This window comes from Impatiens glandulifera, chromosome 3, assembly GCF_907164915.1.
Source record: "Impatiens glandulifera chromosome 3, dImpGla2.1, whole genome shotgun sequence".
In the NCBI taxonomy this organism is placed as follows: Eukaryota; Viridiplantae; Streptophyta; class Magnoliopsida; order Ericales; family Balsaminaceae; genus Impatiens; species Impatiens glandulifera.
In genome coordinates, this window is record NC_061864.1 from 21,253,845 (window position 1) to 21,260,486 (window position 6,642).

The following is a 6,642-nucleotide window of genomic DNA, read 5'->3' on the forward strand; positions in this document are numbered from 1 at the left end:
CTGGATTGTCGGGTCGAGAGTTGTGGTTAATTTGAATATATATGTGAGAGTAAATGGATACTTGAGTTGGATTGTGGGTTGACCGCCCATAAACTTAAAACGGTTAAAAATAAAATTTAAAATGCTATGGTATGATTCGAACTTGCAACATAACAAAATAAATACAACATTTTAATCAACTAGGATAATAACACTTTATATTTTAAATTCAACACCAAATTTAATGAACGTGGGACATTTTAATAATATAAGTTCAACTTTTTAACTAACTAATATATATATATATATATATATATATATATATATATATATATATATATATATATATATATATATAATGATGCTTAATTTTTAAAGTGTCTGAATTGTCGGGTCGAATGATAGGTTAATCCGCCATAAACATTTTTACCGTAATATTTTTTTCACTATTTTTTATATTATTACTCGTGCAAATAGGATATATGCTAGTTCTAAATTATTGTTCTTATTTTCTTTCTCAAATCATTCCAATATAACTCAAATAAGTAATGATAGATATAATATAACAATGAATATATATATATATATATATATATATGAAGAAATGGATCTATAAATAGAGAAACCTCACAAATTAACCAACCATGGAGTCCCTTCATTGGATTGCTGGTCTGTTTACGACGGCGCTCCTCCTCATCTCCGCCCTCCTCCACCGTTGCCGTCGTCGGAAAAACCTAGCTCTGCCTCCAAGGCCTAAACCCTGGCCCATAATCGGAAACCTAAACCTCATTGGCCCCCTTCCTCACCGCTCCATCCACGAACTCACCCATAAGTACGGACCAATTATGCAACTCTGGTTCGGTTCTTTCCCGGTGGTGGTTGGCTCCTCTGTCGAGATGGCTAAGGTTTTCCTAAAGACCATGGATGCCCATTTCATTGGCCGGCCAAATTTGAGTGCCGGAAAATACACCGCCTACAATTACTCCGGCATCACGTGGTCTCCTTACGGCTCATACTGGCGACAGGCACGTAAGATGTGCCTCATGGAGCTCTTCAGCGCCAGGCGCCTGGATTCGTTCGAGTTTATCCGAGTCCAGGAGTTGAAATCGTTGCTTGTGGACCTGTTTAACTCAGCCGGAACTCAGATCACGATCAAAGAACATATAAGCACGTTCAATTTTAATATTATCAGCAGAATGGTTCTAGGAAAGAGGTAAATTGACTGTTTAATTTACACCATTTGAATTTCTTTTTGTCTTCTGAGAAACTTAAACCAACTATGAACATTCAAATATATCTAAACAGGTATCCAATCTGAACCGGAAAACATTTTATTAGTGTTGGATATAATACTATAGTTTGATATAATAAACACATATATGTTCGAATTTTGTTCGCACTTTAAATATATTAAGACTGAATTATTTAAAGATCTTTAATAGGGTCAATTTTAGATATCTTATTTCAAATTTTACAATTTTGGGCTCTTTATTATTTAAGTTATACGAAATGAAATTTGTCTTAACATTTTTAAACCTAGTTAACTCATTATCTAGGTATTATTTATAAATAAATAATTTATATCACTAAAATAACTATCGAATTCAGCGAAGTAAGAATTTTGACTAGCAAATTTTAGAATGATGGTCAAACCCTTAATTGGTTGAAATTCAGTATTTAAAGTAGTGACATTAATATTTTATTTATTTATAAATGTCACGTAGATAATAAATTTATAACATTTGATAACGTTAAGACAAAACCTTATTTTATAAAATTTTAGCAATAAAAAACCTCAAATTATAGGGTTTAAAAAAATGTCAGAAATCTCAATTTACCACAATAATTAGAAGTCCCAATTTGATCATGCGATTAATATATTAAATAAGTTAGGTCTCGCCCATTTGTTTTTTATGCTCGAATTTCAGTCATTTTCACCAAATTGTTTTGAATTTTGAAAATGGGATTATATGAGGTTGAACTATTAAAATTTAAGTCAGTGAGTCTTTTTCCAAATGAACAAAATATTTGTTATCTTATTTTAACGGATTTGTTTTGTTTATTTAATTAATTTGTAACATTTTTAAATGAAATGTTATTTAGAGACGAACATATATTTTTAAATTGTGTATTATTTTTGAGATTTGCACATTATAATTTGTCAAAGTTTGTTTGGGTGATTAAAAAATGTGTAATCTCATACAAGATTTGATAACATTTGAAGAAAGACAAATTTAATATTTTTTAAAAAATTTATAACGAAATAATTTTGTGTACGGTGCCAATTTGTACGTATTTGTGTTTTAAATTAAGTATTTTTATACGCATTTAAAATCATCGGTTTGAACTTTTAAAATATGAAATGGGTTATAATAATTTAAAAAATTAAAGAAAAAAAAGAAAATTGTTATTTTAATTTTTTAGATGTGACAAATTAATTAAGGACGAAAAAATATGCTAAAGTAAGTGTTTATTGTATTTTTAATTATAATAAAAATTATTGAACTTACATTTAGAATATCATTAAAGTTAAATGAATTTGAATAAATAAACACATATATATATACTACATTTGAATTTGATTATTTAATAATAATCAATAAATGTATACACAATTGTATATAAAATAGGTATCTAGATAAAGATAGGGATTCAATCACTACGTCGGAAGAATTGAAAAAGAGATGTTGGACGAGTTGTTCTTGCTAAACGGGGTATTCACTGTCGGGGATTCAATCCCTTGGTTGGCCTTCTTGGATTTGGACGGGTACGTCAAGAGGATGAAGGTCTTATCCAAGAATTCGACAAATTCCTAGAGAATGTACTTGACGAACACATTGCAAGGAGGTCCATCGATCAGGAAAATTTGGTGACCAAAGACATGGTGGATGTGTTGTTGGAGTTGGACAAACTCAAAAGGCACAATGTCAAAGCTTTCATTCAGGTATACGCATATTTTTATGTTCTTTCTTTTCCAAGTGAAAAAGCTTTAAAGTTTAGTTTGGATTGAACATTTTAGGATCTCTTAACCGGCGGAACCGATACCTCGACCACCACTTTAGAATGGGCAATATCAGAGATGTTGAAAAACCCGGAGACCTTCAAGAAGGCACACGAGGAGTTGAACCGTGTGATCGGCCCCAACCGTTGGGTAAAAGAGAACGACATTCCAAATCTTCCTTACATAGATGCTATAACAAAAGAAACCATGCGTATGCATCCTGTGGTTCCAATGCTCATACCGAGGGAAACTTTGGAGGATTGTTGTGTTGCAGGCTACGACATTCCTCGAGGAACTCGAGTTCTAGTGAGTGTGTGGAGCATAGGGCAAGATCCAACATTGTGGAGTGAACCAGAACAATTCAACCCAGATAGGTTCATTGGGAAGGTAATTGATGTGAAAGGGCATGATTTTGATCTTCTGCCATTTGGGGCGGGTAGACGAATGTGCCCTGCATATAGTTTAGGGCTAAAGGTGATCAAGACTAGCCTAGCTAACCTATTGCATGGATATAAATGGAGTTTTCCTAAAGGAGTGAGCACAACAGATTTGAACATGGATGAGATTTTTGGGCTTACAACTAGAAAGAAAATCCCTCTAGAAGTCGTGGTTGAGCCTAGGCTTTCACATAATTTGTATTCAGGACCGACTTTAAGGTAAACCCAACAATCCCTAGGGTTGTACTGCCCACTATCTAGGCCAGCACATCTACTAAAAAAACAAAAATCAAAACTAAGTTATATGTATTGTTTACTAAAAACTAAATATATGTATTATACTTTTAAATGTAAAAGGTTGTATTATAGTAATTTAAGATAAAAATTAAATTTTGTTATTTGGTTTTGGTTAAATTCTCATTAAAAAAAAATAATTTTTATTAATTTTTTAAAATAGATATAATAAAAAAGAATTCTTTTTTTGTTCGTGAGACTTGGATTGCCAAAAAAAAACTCAAGGTCGACTCTGGTTGTATCACATGATTTCAAACAAATAATAATGTTTGATATATATATATATATATATATATATTATGGGCTGAAATGTATTACCTATCACTATTTCAAAATATTATTTATTATCTACCAATTAGTCCCTCTTAAATTGAGAAGCCCAACAATATTTTAATCTTTTAATCTGGATTTGTACTTCAACTTACTCGATCTATTATATATAAATATATAGTAATATTATTATTATTATTAGAATTACTATGTATGTGTGGATGATCATGTGAATGCAAATAAGAATCTAAAAGTTAAAATTGTTTGTTCTATAAATAAAATTAAAGTAGTAAATTTGTCATATATTTAAAAAATCATAAAATTTTGTTTTGAAAGATATTTTATTAGTGTGAATTCAAACAATTTCTTAACAATTTAAGGGTAAATATTGATAAAATTATTTTAGTAGAAGTGTGCCATTGAGATGACTTAGATTAAAATTTATTGTTTTTCACTTTTTTTTTATAGAATTATAATCATATATATATATATATATATATATATATATATATATATATATATATATATATATATATATATATATATATATATATATTATCTAATTTTTAATGTTGGAAATTAGAATTACCCACACATATATGACATCTATTTAAATTTAAAATGTTTTATGTGAAAATATATTATTTTGTTTAAGATAAAAAGGATTTATGACGAATAATTACTGACGCATTGTTAGCGTCGAGAATATACGATTTGCGAAGGTTTGATCCACGGAAAACATAATTCTTCGCAAATTAATCAAGATATTTACCTCTGTGGTCCATCATCGCTAAACTCAAATGTATGTTTACGTAACAAAATTCATAAATTATTCCTCCACATTTTGGATGAAATTTACGACAAAATATTTAGTGTCGAAATATTTTTAGCTAGTCAAAAAATCTGTAAAAAAAAAATATCTTGTATAGAAAATTCGTGACAAAATTTCGATGTTTATCGTCTCAATTTCATAAATAAGACAATGCCTAAAAAAATCTTACAATGGAAAATTCTGTTCCATTTTTAATGCAATGAATACATTGATTTATTAATAATAAAATAAAATTAATTTTATTTTTTATTTTCTCAAATTTGAATAAATATATGATATATTTCAATAACGTATTGTAATTTTTGAATAAACCTACTATTTTTTCTATTAATTTTAAACAAATAAGAAAAAGTGAACATTTTTTTAAAACGTTGAGTTCCGTTTCTCATATGAAGTCCGAGTTAAGCATATAACCCACAAACACAATTAATAATTTAACCAAGTACAGAACTTGTCGCATGACGGACTCGAACCCAAGATCTTAGGGAGGTTGGGGATATCCACATTTTATTGCCCTAGCTAGGTTTGAAGAGGGAATAAAATGAGACAACAAATTAAGTATGTAGCCCGCAAACACACATAACCATTTAACTAGACGCATAACTTGTCGTCTGACGGGCTTAAACTCAGGAGCTTAGAATAAATATCCACATATTATTGCCGCTAGTATAAAATTTTAATAAACCTACTATTTTTTCTATTAATTTAAAAAATAAATAAGAAAAAGTGAGCATTTAACTTACATTAAAAAAATGTTAGTATATATACATATATAACTTTATCTTCATATTTAAATAATTCAATTCTTTAATAAACAAAATTTTGAATTAATAGTTTTAAGTTTATTTTTAATTTAGATAAAATCTCACTTAAATAATCACACAAATAAAATAATTAACTCTAACTAATTTAATAAATTATATATATAAAAAATTAATTTATAATAATATATATAATACTGGATCTTCAAAAAAAATTGTAGATAAAATTTAGTCGTCTAAAAATCTGTGATAATATTTGATGTTACTAAAGTTCGTCAGATCTAAAATTAGTTTGCATTTTCCATATTCTAATTACAAGTGGGGGTGTGTAGGCGGCAACAATAAAATAAAACATCTAAAAGTAGGGATGAAGGTGTTATTAATTTATAATTTTTTAAGGTATAAATTATATTGTAGGTATAGATTTTAGTCATTTTACTATCGGATAGTTGTATTATTTCAAAAGTTTAATACTTATAGATGATAATGGTGCGGTTCGAGGCGAAAAATGCATTACCATCTTCATCCCATTTTTATTTCAGGGATCTTTTTAATACCATCTCGATCACGTTTAAATTTCGGGAAATCGCAGGGCACTGTTTATAAATTATTTTTAAAAACAATAAAATTATATAAATGAATTTTTTTTAATATAATATATATTTTAATAAATTGAAATTTTATATTATTATAAAGAAAATAAACTTACAATTCTTATAAAAATAATAAATAAAAAAATATATCGTTGATTTTATATATTTAATTGTGTTTATAATGTTCAGAACAAAATCAGGGTGAGATCAGGGCGGGTCGGGACGGGGGACACAAATACCATCTCATTCCATCCCGGTTCAATTTTGGGAAAAAACCGTTCCAAACAAAACAATTCAGTTCGGTTACCGCTGAACGATTTTAAAATGAATTATTTATTTAGATAAAATAATCAAATATATTATTTTTGTGGTAACAAACTTATCTTGTGAGAGTATACTAATCAAATTATATGATTTCTCTACAAAATTTACAAAGGTTAATTGAATAAAAACATTATTGACAATATTTATAACT

General features: G+C 28.3%; 1 pseudogene; it reads left to right on the forward strand.

The window, feature by feature from the left end:
* Window positions 1–607: 607 nt before the first annotated feature.
* LOC124929978 lies at window positions 608–3,640 on the forward strand (annotated as a pseudogene).
* Window positions 3,641–6,642: the final 3,002 nt, after the last annotated feature.